We start from the raw sequence: 15,960 nt of genomic DNA on the forward strand, positions 1-15,960 counted from the left end.
GTTGAACTGGTGAGCTGAAGTCAAATATATCCCACACGCTACTCCTTCCCAACTGCTTATAATCATCAAGTGATTAACTTAACACCATTCCATACATATTCTCAGATCAACCCTGGACAAGATCATGGTCAAGCTCAAAGTTCACAGTCAAGGTCAACAATCCATGTTGACCTCGACTCGTCGAGCATAACCAGCCACCCGTCGAGTTCCTTGCTTAACTCGCCAACTCGCCAAGTCACTTGAGTGACTCGTCGAGTTCCTTAATGTTCGCGGATTCAAACTCTCAACCGCAAACCCCTGGCCGTAAACTCTTTGGCCGTAAACTCCTTGGCCGAAAACTCCTTGGCCAACTCGTTGAGTCGATTAAAGGACTCGGCGAGTTCCTTTAGTCCTTCTCGTTTTCGGCCTTTTCCAGTGGGATCCAGGGTCCCAAACTTCAGATCTAGCCTTCCCTAGTGTAGATGTCACGTAAAGTTGCAAACTTTATGTGCATGCAAGGCCTCACATGGCCATAACACCAAAACTAGTCTTCATACAAGGTTCTTGTGCATGGAAAGAGGCTGAACTGCATAAAGGGAGCAACTTTATGCCATTGGGGTCCTAAAGAGGTCCAGATCTGGGACCATAAGTGACCATAAGTCCATATTCAAGCTTGACTCCATTTTTCCCAATAATGGTCATTCACTTCCAAGAAATGAGATCTAAACTACTAGAGGTCAAGGTCACGACTTTATACCTTAGGATGATGGCCAATATGAAGTAGATGCTGGATCTACTGTTCCTCTCCTGCCTCCTTCTTCTTCAAGCTCCAAAACCCTTCACAAATACTCCAAAATTGCTCACAAAGGCTATTTATCTCACTCAAGAAGGGTTCACGGCCGAAAACTATATTCTATGGGTAGAAAGGTGTTAAGGGAGGCCACAAGAGCAGTTAATGATCTTTATATAGGGGGCAAACCCCGAAATTAGGGTATTCTCTTTACAGCTCCAACTCGCCGAGTCGGGCCTTCCGACTCGCCGAGTTGGTCCCGATCCGTGACCATGATTAAATGCCCCTACTCGACGAGTTGGACTCCCAACTCGCCGAGTCCATGCACCAAAAACCCTGAAATTAACTAAATCAAATAATACCTAGAACATGTGTTACAAATCTCCCCCACTTGAACTAGACTTCGTCCTCGAAGTCTGCTGACCTAAACCTGGAAAATGCTTCCTCCACAGTCCTTCATGACGCACCCCTTGCCCTATCAGGGCCAAATCCTGACTGACTCACTATACCTGGCCTTCAACCCTGCTTCCGGTTTCGGGTGTCACTCCTTTAGAGTGAAGCCTTGAGAGCACTTCAACCATGATGAAGCTTGAGCATCCAACTCTTACCAATAAACAACAATCCGTTTTGAACCCAACGACTACCGACGCCCGACCTCCCAAGGGATACAACCGTCACCTCGATCATTCCATGACCATTCAATAAGGTAAAAGAACTCATCCACACCATACTCTCTCCGATCTTGATTTTCTCCGCGTTACCAACTGACTGGACTCACTTCGGAACACCGGATTCCTGTCCGGTTGCTAAGCCGACTAGCAACCTCACACTCGCCCCACGCAACTTCTGAAAGAGACCTCGTCTAGATATAACTGTCCTAGCCATACCGTCACTCATGGCTCCATCAATCTTTCTGACACATCCGATCATCATAATCCGACCACCTGTCGCCACTGAATCCAATGCAAACGTGTGCGCTACCTGAATAACGGTAGTTTTACCTCATTCCGATATCCTTCCATCTGTCGTTTCCTGATCCCAACATATCGTGGCTCTATTACAGATAGAACCAGTCCGAAACACATCACGATGGCGTAAGCTACCATCATACCAAACCCATTCATTACCCTAGAATCCTTTATTTGATGCCCTTGGCATATAGATGCCCCAAACCTCATCTCACAGGAGCGAAACCCTGCACCGAACACGCGCGAACTCCGATTCGGGATCTCATCCAAAACCGAACCGATACCCCGCTCCTACCCTGAGATCCACGAATCCGCATTTGCAAAATGCACTACGACTTCCTAAATGCCAACCCTTTTACCAATCCGATAGATTGGTATGCCCAAACTATCCTCAAGACTTCCAATCTCGCACCTGGTCCAACCACCAGGTTCCTAAGAGATCCAATATCAGGACTACCCAGCCGTAAACCTACTGTGTCACGTACCACTTATCCCCATGATCATGCAACTCAAGATCCAAACCCTTGACTCAACAGTCTCTATCAGTTCCATTCCAAATTCCCTTATTCATCCGGGCTCTCCCGCGGATAACCAATCGAATAACCACCTCCGGTCCTGATTCTATAAAGTTGTGGCTTCCCGCAATCTTTGCGAACTGGCCCACCCTGGCCTAGGTCATCTGAACAAATCTGTGAATGCTACGGCTACACACCGCAGACTTACAACACTTCCAACATTATCCAACAACCTCGTGAATGCTACGGTACCCCCGTAGTCTTACAACACTTTTGCTCTAACACCAGCACAACCCAATCCCTTACCCCTAACCTATCCATTCGAATTCCATACAAAGTCGAGCGCACACTCGACTGAACTCCCCAAACTGAACTCAATCCATGACCGGAACCCCAACTTGATTCCCACACATTTTGCTATCAAGCACCAATGAGACGTGATTCACATGCTGGGAAGTTTTACCGAACTCCCAACCCACACAACTCTCTAGCCAATCAGCCTCTTGGGTCGCCTTACTCCCCGAAGGGGATGCTAAACTTATTCTATTGTCATAACCGCTCCTGCTCCTGAATGATTCCCCCCACTTAGATTCCACTAAGTCCACTTGGAACATAAAGAATTAAAGGATTCCCAGTCCTTCTTTCGTTCCACTGATCAATCTGCTGACGACCGGTGCCTACCAAACAAGTGCACCAAAAGTAATTCTTCCCAAAACAACACAACTCTTGAAAACCAGCTAACACTTCTTGTATCCCAATAATATCAATGACTTCAGACGCTTAAAAGTGATATCACGCTCAGATCTCGGAGTCCAACGAACAGATAGTCTAACCAAAACCCCAGCAACAACTCCCTCTTCCCTCGACGATCCCGAATGCTGTTTTAATCACAAAATACTAAGGCTACTGAAAACTAGTCATGATTCCCTCGCACAAGCCCTTGATCCAACCCCGACTACACCCAAGATGACATTCGAACACTGGGAATCTAATGTATATAAGGAGATGACCTCGTGCTACTCCTCCTAAGATCCATGGTATGCAGATTGCATATGACTCTTCTTGAATATAATCAACTCAACCACCAATGGAGATAACAACCCCAAAATAACTGGAGCAGGTGTACTCACTGCTCCTCTCTGATCATCAGACAATCGACTTCCTTGTCGCCCACCTGATCATAATGAGAATATAACGGGCTTGCCCCCTGTGGGCAATCCCTGCTGACGTGACCAAACCTGCTACACCTGTAGCAACCCAGATCACTGAACAAATTTCGACAACGACTCGGAGCAATCATGGTACACGCGGAACCCACTCTGCGAGATACGTACGTCTGAAGATTCCTCAAAGATTCCTCGGCAAGTTGACTGGCATCTGACAACCCTTGCTCACTCAGACTATAGCAGAGAAACGATCTGAGATCCAATTTATTACAATTCCAAAGTGATGCAAATTCCCGATATCCACTTGAAGTGGCAGAAGATAGCATATCCACAAAGATCTGAAGGAATCCTGACCATTTCCTCATATGTTACCTCGACCGCCCTAAGGACATGGTGTAACACTTCCTTCCAATCCCAATGACAATCCAAACCCTAGGAACGAACCTCTATCGTGCAGTTTCCACATGCGTTGCACTGAACCTGATCTGCTGGCCTTTCACAAACTGATCCGAACTTCTTGGGTCTCCGCCCGAGATCCTCCAATAAATCCACCTGACCTGAATCTATCTCATCGAGGTACTCCTAATCAATCTACCGCCCCCAGTTCTGGGATCCATATCATTCAGGGTCTCGCGCCCCGACGTGGTCACCAACTCAATCGTCACTGCTGAACTTCAATAGCTAGCGCAACCTCTGCTCTAAACCGGCTACAAACCACTCCTAAGACATAGTCTTCAATCCCAAAGTGCAATAAATCGCACAATCAGTCCTTGCCGCATGATACAAGAGATCCAAGGCGAACTCAAATTCCTGGCAGTCCTTCCACTAACTGGCTCACCACCGGAGTCGGGACCAAACCCTGGTCCCTCCCTTGCGTGCTCATCCGCATTCTGTATAGCAGTTATCCCCATGGTCCAACCACAACCAGGAATTCCCCTTCCCATAGGTTTCTTAGATTCTCCAAGACTCTCACCGATTCGAGTATGGATCCTGTGCTTTTAGTAATACGGGTCCATACTGTGACACCAGTCAATTTTAGGTCAAAAATAAATTGATCAATAATCGTAATTGGGATGAACAAAGTGGTAGAGATTGTAACAAGGTTTCCAAAAATATAAAGAACACTGAAATCCGAGTTATAACGAAGAAGTTATGACCAATCGAAAATCCGCGACAAAACCAGCAAAACACTATTCAGTATAAAAAGTGAATTTTCGATAAAAGGCTTTTTAGCCTTAACAATCTAAATGAAACTTGTAGAATATGTTAAACCGAGAACGTTCATAAAAGGAACGTAAAAATCTGACTTCGTTTGACGAAGTTATGATTTTTCTAAGTTTCGGTTTAGCAGTAGACAGCAAAAAATTCGAAATATAAATCGATCGATATTTAGCCGACACAACTTAAACGAGAATCGAAGGTCTCGTCAAAAGTAGTACAACGGTAAAAAGACAGACGGAAACGGACGTGAAGAAGTTATGAATTTTTAACGGATTTCCTGTCCCGGTCTATTAAAAATAATAATATTAAAAATAACGTCAAAATTAGCCAACGAAGTCTAAATGAAAGTCGTAGAGTATAATTTTACCTACGCGTGCATATAAAGAACGCCAAAAACGGAGCTCGTATGCGAAAGTTATGAATTTCGCAAGTTTTTGGCACGAAAATCGAAAAATCTAGAAAACCGGGAAATTTCGCATGGATCCTCTTCGGCCACGTCACCCTCGCATGCGAGGTTTCCACGTGTCGGACATGTGTTCGCTGCTGATTGGACCGAAGTACGCGTGTCACCTGCGGATTGGTCCGAAGTCGTCATAGGCGCCTCCTGATTGGACCGAAGTTCGGTCCTCTCCTGGTCCGACACGCATCCGAGACTGCCACCCTCCTCGCTTCTCCTTATACATATATGAATATAAAAGGTTACTCCATTCGGTATCATTACCTTTGTATCATGCTGAGCAAAGGTGTTCATCCATGAGAAATCATGCTAATAAGATAGAACATATAAATTATAATAGGTATAATTTATGATTCAAAACTAAATATACAAGTATGATTCACGATTGTTTACTTTCCAAGGAAATTACCAAAATTCATTTAACTATACCAGGATATGTATAATACCTTTAATATATGAATAACATATTAAAGAAGTAATAATACATCATACCGAGTTTGCATTAACAAAGGTACAATACAGAGTACCAGGGTTAGCAATCACGGGGTAATAATACATCATACCGGGTTTGCATTAACAAAGGTACGATACAGAGTACCAGGGTTAGCAATCACGGGGTAATAATACATAACACCGGGTTTGCATTAACAGGGGTACAATACAACGTACCGGGGTTAGCAATCACGGGTTAATAATATATCGTAAATCTCGTTGAAACAATAAATTTGTGAGACTCTTCATGGTGTACTTATCTAAGTACGACCTTAAGTCCTGACTTATTAACCAGAATCTCCTATAGAAAGGGCGTGAATTTGTGTATAGATCTATATGGGACTGACAATCCCGCACCTTTACTGTTCGCTACAGTTTGGCCGGCAGGCCTAGGGTGTAAAATATCATATCGTTTCTGACGCCTGAAGAACGTCGCATCAGGCACATCAGTCATATCAGTATGGTTAATAGAACTCACATGGTTAAAACAACGAGTAAATTACTAAGTAATATACTTCTCTTAAAACAGTAAGAAAAGATAATTACATCCTGACCAAATATACCTTCTGTTAGTTTTTACTTACAGCAAAAGCTACGTGTCATGAAATCATGTATGGCAAATATACTTGTACTTCTGGTTTTGGAACATTTAAAACCACAAAGCAGTATTATGGATAATATAATATTTTCCAGGATTAATACTAATGTTTTTACTGTAGAATGGATATAACTAAGAATACTTTTACAAATGAAACGGTTTATGGGATTAAACCAATTTTACAAATGAAACGGTTTATGGAATTAAACTACTTTTACAAAGGAAACGGTTTATGGGATTAAACCACTTTTACAAAGGAAACGATTTATGGGATTAAACCACTTTTACAAATGAAACGGTTTACGGGATTAAACCACTTTTACAAATGGGAACTTAGTCATTCACTTTCTGTAAACTAGTATAACATAAAGGACCTTTATTGGTTAATTCTATAATTCCTTAGTTTTTACATCAGAGTTATACATAAGTAATATCCGATTGACAGTGAAATGTGTGACTTCTGCCTTACTTCCTGTTCCTTGTTTGGTTGTGGGCTTAGGGCAGATACACCCATTTAACTGTCCATTCGATATTGGGTTATATATAATTAGTATAAACTAAGTAATTACAAAGGGAAACTATTGAGGTTATCAGTCTATCACCTCAGGAAATATAGGATTTTCTGGAGGAACCAGTGAACTTTTCCAAAGAACTTAGAGTATACTTAACAAAACTAAAATACTTATGAACTCACCAGCTTAAATGCTGATCTACTCTTTCCAAATAACTTGTATTCTCAGGAATCCAGTAGACAGGTACACTCCCGAAGCTTTTGAGAAGACTACCTAGTACTGTACTGCGACTCTTGTCTTCTACTATACCTACTTTGGTGTTTGAATATGTAATGTTTAAACACTTATGTAAAACTTATACTTATTAATGAAATGGTTGTTTGTACTTTGATTACTATATTGCATGTGTTGTGTACTTACCTGAAGTCCTCCGCCCCCGAACGTTTCTGCCGTTCTGGTTTGGGGGTGTGACAGGTTGGTATGAGAGCAGTGTTTATAGTGAACTCAGTATATCAGTCATAAAAGATATACAAGTATAAAACCATTGGGATAAAAACACTCTGAACAAGAGTTATACTTTAAAAATATAACAATATTTTATAAAAGTATAAGTACATGCAAAATATATATACTAGAATGAGTATCACAGGAAAAACAAAACAAAAGTATTTGGATGTTGGACATTACAGTTAAACCCAGACAGTGACGTAATCATATCCGGGATCAATATATCCTGATCAACTATATTCATTTGAGATATGACCAACATGTGTTTGGGAGTGATTGTAGTGTTGCAACAAGTCTAAAACTTACCTAAGTACCAGAAGAATTCTAGAACCAAACATAAAGATTAAAATACTATGGGAGTATTTTAGGATGCCATAACAAGAAAACTGAAAACTTGTCAAGTTGTTATATCTAGAAGTCCAAGAATCAAACTTATAATTAAAACACCATGGAGGTATTTTAGATACCATAAATAACCTTGGGGAAATGTTAAAAAGATCTTTTCTGATAAGTCTATTATTACTAAGTGGATACGTTAAGGTTATATATAGCCGAGATTTTATAGACTTAGAATATGTGATTTTCACTCTACTTCATTTTCCTTGTTTGGATGTGGTTTTAGAGTAGGATTACTTATTCGAAGGTCTATTTGATCTGGATTATATATAATCAGTACACACCATATGATTATAGAAGGACCAGAAAGGATCACCTTCGTAAAAATTTAAATTTTCTCATAGATTCTTTAGACATTCCCATTCTCGTGTAAACCCCTTAGATAAATGTAGTTACTCCAGCAATCAATAGAAGAGTCAAGGAGGATCTGACAGAATTTCATTAGGAGAACTCCAAGAAAGAAATAGATGAGAAGTAAATAAACTATAGAAATCATTTAGTGCCCTTACCCTATTAAGGACACCAATGAGAGATTCGCATGAACTTCCGAGATTCAAAATCTTCATTACGAAATAATGGGGATCAGTGTCAGAATCGGAAGTAAGATAGCTCGGGAATTCAATATACCTACGGAGGAGAAGGACACCCTATAGATACCAGGAGAGAACAAATTGTTACCACCCAGAATAGAACAGAGAACAAAAGAAAACCACGCGTGATTCATGGGAATTGTTTGAGCACCTTTTCATCTAAGTAAGAACTAATAAATGATACAACCTAGTGAGTTAGTATTTATACCACTCACATTAGGTTTTGAGTTTATCTTCTTTTCCTGTCACGGTTAATAACAATAAATCAGATCACGAAATCTTAATTGATAGTGATTACTTCTCAAATTCATAAGTCTATTTTATATACTTTATAATGAATTGTTTTCAAGTCATTTCGAAAGTTGGAAAACGATATCCACCAATCGAAGGTAACTTAGTTCGGATGATACTCGGTTCATAACCATTATAGAAACTTATTTCTGTTCCTTACCAGGGCTGCATCATAGGGATGCAGGTCGAATCATTGAGAACAATATAACAAAACGAAAGATTTATACGTAGATACAAATGGTTAGAATACATCTAGAGCCAACGATAGTCGCTCACGAGCTCATTTTCTTATCATGAAACAGAATCATGCCTCCGAAGGAACGTAACCAACCGACCAGCAAAACACCAATCCTTCAAATAGATGCGGCTACGTTTCAAGCTGCGGTCACAACAACTGTAGCAGCTGTCATGGCACACCTTAATGCTAACAACGCAAATGTTAGTGGTAATGCTATCGGTAACCCCGATCGTGGTGATGGCCAAGTACAACAACGAGCACCTACTTGTAAGGACACTTTGAACCTTAAGTCTAATATCCTGAAACGAAAGTCCGAGAACAAGAAAGGGAGTTGTTCAACTCAAGAACCTAACAGAGGGAAACGAACTGGGGCAGTCCATACCCCCATCAGCCCTGTTATTCCAGCACCGACCACGCCGTACTTAGGAAACCTCCCACACTGCAGCAAGTGCAACTACCATCATCATTGAGTTAGTCGAGAGCTGCATTTCAATAGATGCAGGCTGAAGGGGCATACCACCCGCATCTGTAGAACTCCGGTTGAGTTCATCACTTCAAACACCAATGTCAGAACCATTCTCACATGTCGCCTTTGTGGTGAAATAGGACATTACAAGAGGGACTGTCCAACAGAGAAGAACGACGGGGAAGCAGGAGGAGTTTGAGCCCAATACATGGGAAGGCATCAAAGAACCCTGCTATATTTTGGTACGCTTCCAAACCCCAATAATTATCTATAATTATGATTACTCTCCTGTTCAAATTAAATCACAACATTCATATAAAATTTGAAACCCTAACAGGTAAGCTATGATGACTTAGTGTATACATAAGGGTCATTTATAATTAAGATTTGTAGACTTAGAGTGAGTAATCCCGCCTCATTTCCTGTTCCTTGTTTGGTTGTGGATTTAGGGCAGGGTTGCTCAGTCAAAAGTCTTACCAATCTTAATTATACATGACTTGTATACACCAAACGATTATAGAGAGATCTAGTAAGGATAGTTTCATGAAAGTTCATAATTTCAAATTATCAGAACCCTCGTATTGGTAGTACCCACCAATTTCGAATCAAAAAGGGGTTCGTAGCGATAATAACAGAATAAAACCAGAAGCGCTGAAAACTTAGGTACATAGGATATCATCCTAGTAATCATTCCTCCCAAAACGACTTAATATCTATTTCGTCGAGAAAATTCCGACATCCTCATTCGACATGGTTTGGCCTGGCCCTTACCATGTGAAAATTCTTATGCTGTATAAGAGAACTTTTTCCTTAATCAGCCTTAAGATGAAATTCTTCCAATCCATAACGCAAACCCTTAGGTTGTCTCTCATTTCAAAACTTCAGAAGTACCCATGCGAAGGGTGCCATACCCTTCTAGCCTACTCAGTAGACAGGAAAATTCAAACGAAAAGCACCGAAGTAGTCTTAGAAGTCAGTAACTACCGAAGTACCCCAATAGATCTCATAGGAAAATCATTGTACCGCAGGTCAAGTTCAAGAATAGAGACTAAGAACTCATTAGGTTAATCTATCGCTGCTAAGTGTATATACGACTTATATACACGAGGTGATGGTGGATGATGCCAAGTATGAGTCTTATCATGAACTTCGGAGCAAAAGCCCTCATCATATATTCTACCAGGAGGAATTCAACGTGAGACCACGACAGTGGGTCGAGCTATTAAATGACTACGAATTCGAAATTCGTTATCATCCCGACAAAGCCAATATAGTAGCTGACACCCTAAGTCGGAAAGAGTACTCAGGTCGTAGAGCCAATCATTGACTATGATAACCCATTCAAATCTGTCCACACAAAGTAAGGAGGTTCAACATGTAACCTTGAAACCTGAAAATGTGGCAGGTGAAACCTTGGGAAGAACGGATAAGAACGTATGTGATCAACCTTGGTAAAGCATGGGATACCCATTTACCAATTAGTTAAGTCCTTTACTGTGACAACTGTCAATTCAGGTCATTCTCGGACTCATGCATCTTTATAATAACCATTCATGCACATCATGCCATGGCCTAGTAGTATAAATTAGGTCAAAATCTTGCATAAACTAGGATCCATCTAAGACCTAGGACTAATATACTTGACACTTACGATTCTAGTAAGTTGCTTAACTACAATAGGAAATGTCAATGCTATAATTTGAATGAAACTTTCAAGCTTTGTTATAATTGAAAAAGGGTATAAAACCCTAAAAATAAATTAAAATATTCTAATTATACTTCATTATGATGATGAATATCAAACAATATTCCAAAAAACCCTAAAAGAGCTAAAAATCCAAATTTATAAATCATAAAGCTTAAAAACCTTATAAAATTTGGCTATAAACTTTCTAATATCAAATTTTTATTAATCAAATTATGGATTTTAATCAATGAAATAGAAATTAAATTATCATGCAATAATCATAATTTATTAGTTAAAAACAAGATTTTAAAATAAATCAAGAATTGCTTAATAAATACTTTTATAAAAATTGGGGTTTTTATAAAAATAATGGAGGGAATTTTATAAAATTTGAAATTAGGAGAGAGGAGGCCTAATGCATGATAGAGCCAGCCATTCTCCCCTCCCCATGCACTCTCTCTTCCCAAAACTCAATCATTAAGCTTAAACCTTCACACTACCTCTTCTCTCTTCACTCTCTCACACTCCACCCTCCTAACACACAAACTCTCTTCCCCTCTCTCTCTCTAACTCACGAAATTTCTCTCATTCCTCTGCCAAATTTCGAGATTTTGAAGACTTTGAAGTGTTCTTACTTCCCTCAAGATCAAAACCAAGGTAAACAACAACATCTTCTTCCATAATTTCATGATTCTACTTCCTCTTCTTCTTAGTTTTCTCTTCTTTTCGGATTCTATGCCTTTCCATGGCTAGAAATCTTTATTTTTCCCTTGTGGTTTGTAGATTCTCACCATAACACAATGCATGTGTTTGAAATGGTGAAAATCCGGGATCAAACCCATGCAAGGAGTGAAAATGATGCACATATGTTCATGTGACTTCAAAAACAAGTATTACATCTTCTTCTCCATTTCTTTTGTGTTCTTGCATGATCAAAAGCATTTAAACCATTTCTAGTACATCTTGGATGCTCATTCACTCCATGCATGTGCTAGAAATCGGATCTTATCAAAGGCATGCATGATGTTCTTGTCAAAATATCCTAAGGATGCACTCAAAGCAAACATGCAATCTGCCAGATTACTTTATTCAGCTTTGAACGACCATATCTCGGTCATTACTTAACCAAATCATGATATTCTTTTTGCATTGGATAATTCCATGAGTTAACTTTCAAACCCAACTGGTCTCACTATAAAATATTAAATATCCGATTTTTGGCAATTTTTACAAAATGGTTGCGCAAACAGCTCTTTTTCTATGATCACCATTTTTGCCTTGCATGATCAATGGCCTTAAACCCAACCATAAATCTGGGGAAAAATACTTTAGAAACTTAACATATCCAGTGAATGATGGATGAAATTTCGTGGCTTAAAACCCCACTGAATGGGCTACATAAATTCATAAACTTCAGCCACATTTATATCTCATGCACCATTGCATGCAACATTTCTTAACTTGTTTGGGTTCAATACCCCTATTTCCCTTCTGAATAAATTTCGAACATTTTTCCTTTTGAAAGCTCTCACATGCATGTGATAATCTGTAAAATACCAAAAACTTTTATTATTTCTTTGATTTATTAAAATTATTGCTAGAAACCAAGGGTATGAATCACATAAAATACTTCCAGAGGTCAATAAATCCGGAACAAATTCATGAATGACCCTTATGAAGGATAATGACCCCTCACTAAATTTCATCAATTTTTGTTGCTGTTTGGTATGCTTTCCGATTTTCTTTTTGTTAGGATATAATAAATCGCAAAACCACTTTGGAGAGTGTGAAAATTTTATCTAACAATTTTCGCATACCTTACCTGTGATGGATGACTCAGAAAAATAATTTCAACATTTTTCATCATGCCTTGCTATTTTTCCCAATTTTTGGTAATTATAATGGTTTAAAAATAGGAAAAATAGTTCTGATTATCCAAAATTCATGAAAATTTACCATAACATCATGTTGTACAGTAGGAGATTACATAAAAATTTTAAGGATTTTTCTCCACTGTAAACTATTTTTCTCCTAATTTCTAAAGATAATTACACTTAAATTCACATAAATACCCAAAACCGGATTATACAATATAAAAACCACTTTTGGCATTTTTCTCAGGTTATTTATACTGTAAATGATGTTACAAAAATTTTTGGTAAATTATTTTAACTGTTTAATTCTATTTCTTCAATTAATGATTATTTAAAGGAATAAAACAAGGAAAAATAGAAATACCCACTGAAAAATATCTTTTATATTTTTCCCAGCCTATTTATGTACAATAACAGTTAATTAAAAAGTTTGGGTAATTTTGGAAACTGTTTTCTATTTATTTCAATTTTTATTGGAATAAATGCTCAAAAATCATAAAATATAATTAAATAGCTTGGAAATCCATTTTTATAATTTTCCCAGCTTAGTATTGTGTAATAACAGTTAAATAAAAAGTTTGAGAATTTTTATCCTTTGAATGCTATTTTCGTGAATTTATGTTGTAATAAGGACTTAAAAATTTAGAAAATTTATATTCCAATGTTGTAATTAATCGCACGATTTGTAGAATTTCATTATTTCAGAAAAAGTGTAACCAATTAATATAAAATCAAATACTAAAACATAAATTGGCATTTCACTATATGTAGAGTTTAGTATATTAGCATTAGATTTCGACATGGAAACTCACTAGTGTGTGTTTGATGTCGTAGGATCCCGGTAGTAAGACGTTGGTGCATTCCGAAGTACCACTTGTACCTACTCGAAACATTGTGAGTATTTACGCACTCCCCTATTTTCAGTTTTTATGTTTTGGGGTGGAAAAGCATGTCCCGAAAAACTATTATTTGAATGTTGTATTTAAATTGATTTGTATCAAACATGATTGCTATTTTATTGCTATGTCTCTCTATGTATGTCTATGCAACACGGAACATGAGAACTTATCGTACTAAGGCCCTTCCCTTATCTCTAACCATTAACTCTTTGAGCCAATGGTCATTATGGATAGCGCTATTAGGAATTGACAACTCCTCACTCGCCCGAATCGCTGGAGTGCATGATACCATATTCATCTATGGAAGGATAAGCATAGATCTCGATAGGGCTTCAATCATAGGTTTGGTTGAGACTCATTGTTTGCTCATACACATACAAACTCGTTTCTCGTTATAGCAATAAACTTGTTTATTAATTATAGCAATGAACTTTGTTTCTCATTACAACAACGGACTTTTATTACTGAAAACTTATATACATGTTTTAGCAATGAAATTGTTTGCTCCTTGTAGCAACGAAATTGATTGCTTATTTTAGCAATGAAACTTGTTTACTCGTTTGAGTAACGAACTTTATCTTCCATGAGAATATGAATGTTGCATCTTATTTGGGCAACATACCTTATCTCTTATGATGACAAAGAACTTTGTTTTTACAAACTTATTTACTCATTTTAACAATATACTTTTATTATTGGAAACTTTTATCAAAACTTTGATTTCAATTCATGGAACCAATATTATTTTGTTTATCTGTGAGTACTCACCAACTATTTTTATAGTTGACGCTCGTTTTACATGCTTTTTCAGGAATCATCGAGTAAGTGGCACTTAGGGACACTTCACTTTTAGGAGCATTCGCATGTGTTGTATTTCAATTTACATTGTAATTTCTTTTAAAAGTTGTTCAAACCCATTGTGAATTTGTAATGATTTTTAATACTATGGTTGGTGTTGTCTTTTAACTTTTGCGATGAAACCCTTTGTACTGCCACGCCCTGTGTTTCCGCTTTAGCGGGGTGTGACAGGAAATGGTATCAGAGCTAAAGTTATAGAGAACATCGGTTTTTCTTTAAGAAAACACAACCTTTAACTAAAACTTACAAAGAAATTCTTTTTACATCAAACATATTACGAGTATAATTAGGTCGGGAGTTGTATTATTGGACCTCGATTAAACATAGCCTGATCACCTATGTTTAATTAAGGAAAGATTTATACAAAGCTTGAGCTAATTATAATGGAAATATGTTCAACAAAAATATTTGAGAAAACTTTATTTTAAAATTTCAAAAAGGTTAAATTTTGGTGTGTGTAAGCATTGCATATTATAGGTATACATTGTCATTTATTACATATCTCATTGAAATTATGTCTCAGTCCACTATGTCAACATCGTCATCTTCCCACGCTGCCGCCTCAGCCGATGAGTCCGACTACGTCACTGTTATCCCTCGACGTAATCCCCCCGCCTCGGTAGAAGAAGACCCATCAGAGGATACAGAAGATACAGGGAACTCGGTGGAGATCAGCGATGACAACGCCCCGAGTCAACGACGCGAGGCATCACCTACATCAGTGTTGCCACAGCCACCACTTTATGGACTTCGCATTCGGAGGACGACGAGGAAGAGTGTTCCCATTCCAGGAAGGATACCCACCAGCACAGCAGGACATGGCACGGCAGGACCTAGCGGGGTAGGACCCAGCGATGCAGGACCGAGAGCACCCTCACCACAGCAAGTCATAGGGATACCTGTCAGACAGCCAGGTATGACCCCGGAGGAGTCCCGGAGATTGCAGTCGATAGCAGCGGGCCTACGTCACAGTCTCGCTGTGATAGCTGGGCATCGAGAAGTTTTGGATGAAGTCTTGACAGGAATGGAAATCCTGTTTCAGCATTCGATGGAGACTGCTGACACTGCTAGTACTGCTAGACGAGTGGCATGTCGTGCGATGACCGCATATTATGTGCTTGTTGGGCTATTACTGATTGTGGTGTTGATGTTTCTTGTTGGGATAGCGATTAGTGTTTGGTTCTGATTTCAGTATTTTAATTTATTTTGTCATGAAATGAAAACCCATGTTGGGTGTCTTTTGGGAAAAACATTTGAAACTTTATTTTGGATTTGATGTATTGGTTTGGTTTTTAAAGACAATGTCAAATGGTAATGAAGAATTTTATTTTATGTTTGAAAACTTTTACTATGAGGTCAAACCCTAGAATTTATTTGGTAAATGGTCGAATAAAGAGATTTTTCTTTTCTTTTCTTTCTAAAATATATATATATGCCTAGTATTAATGCAAACCAA

Source organism: Lactuca virosa, chromosome 5 (assembly GCF_052849685.1).
Source record: "Lactuca virosa cultivar CGN04683 chromosome 5, Lactuca_virosa_CGN04683_v6, whole genome shotgun sequence".
In the NCBI taxonomy this organism is placed as follows: Eukaryota; Viridiplantae; Streptophyta; class Magnoliopsida; order Asterales; family Asteraceae; genus Lactuca; species Lactuca virosa.